This window comes from Amphimedon queenslandica, unplaced genomic scaffold (assembly GCF_000090795.2).
Source record: "Amphimedon queenslandica unplaced genomic scaffold, v1.1 AMPQUscaffold_1764_Cont26229, whole genome shotgun sequence".
NCBI classification, from domain to species: Eukaryota; Metazoa; Porifera; class Demospongiae; order Haplosclerida; family Niphatidae; genus Amphimedon; species Amphimedon queenslandica.
Window position 1 is genome coordinate 1 of NW_003557896.1, and position 1,088 is coordinate 1,088.

General features: G+C 31.2%; 1 long non-coding RNA gene across 1 annotated transcript; it reads right to left on the reverse strand.

The window, feature by feature from the left end:
- Positions 1–4: 4 nt before the first annotated feature.
- LOC109593384 (uncharacterized) lies at positions 5–785 on the reverse strand. The gene is made up of 4 exons (XR_002190927.1): positions 496–785; positions 333–438; positions 130–276; positions 5–78 (listed from the first exon to the last, which is right to left on the reverse strand). It is a non-coding gene; the product is annotated as an uncharacterized LOC109593384 (long non-coding RNA).
- Positions 786–1,088: the final 303 nt, after the last annotated feature.

Consider the following 1,088-nt stretch of genomic DNA (forward strand, 5'->3'; position numbering starts at 1 on the left):
TATTTACCTGACTTCCTTCAGTAGCGAATAAAGTTGATTTTTAACCATTTCAATCTGATCACTATTCATATAACCATCCTAAAATAACAGTTCATTCATAATGATCACAGTATAATGTACATTATTTACCAAGCAGAATTCTCCACTGTACTGTATTATACCACGAAGTCCAAACAAGCAACACAAAACTCTCAATATATTACAATTAGCTTCACACACTTTAGCTGCATCTATACTTGAATGGAAGGCTTTCAAAACAAGATAATGACAGTGAGCCTATACACACATAGTGTCATGAGACTATCATGTTACTATCACATATGATATCTTACTTTTGCAGCCATAGTCCAGTCCACTGAAGAGTTGTTCCAAGCAGCTACACTGTCCAATCCAGTAGCAATGCTTTTGCTATAGCGTCCCAATGCTACAGCAACTAATCTAAACAGTAAAAATTAGAAATCAGTCTACTTCACATTCTCTCTTTTTCTCTCGTACCTTATTGCCCTTTGATGATAATGTTAGATTCATCATGAATAACTTGTTACATTATTTAACATAACACAATCAAACTATGATTAATTTGAATGACTATTCGTGTTGCTCCTATAATAATATGAAATTCTCTTGTTTTAGGTTAAGAATTAAATGTAAGCCAAAATACATAATAAAGCTTATGATGGCTCATTTACAAGTATTGTATGGATTTACATGTACTTCAATAATTTGGCTGAATGCTTCATAGATACATATAGCCATTAATATGTTAAAAAGTAAGGCTAGACTACATTAAAATTAAAAAGAAACTTGTTTTTTCAATTATAAAAGTAAGAATTATTTTCTGATGAGTGCATAAAAGTCTAACATTGATATAAACCTAATATGGAAAACACTGCACATCATTTGTGAGCATCAGATAACATATGCATGGTTACAAGAACTTATAATGTTATGTGTAGACAAAAACTAATGTAAACAACAAAACATTAGAAGAACACACACATCACTAGCAGGAAAAACATTATTATTGAGAAAGAAGATGAATACCCCAAGAAAGAACATGAATGCCCTATTGATGATCCTATCAGTTG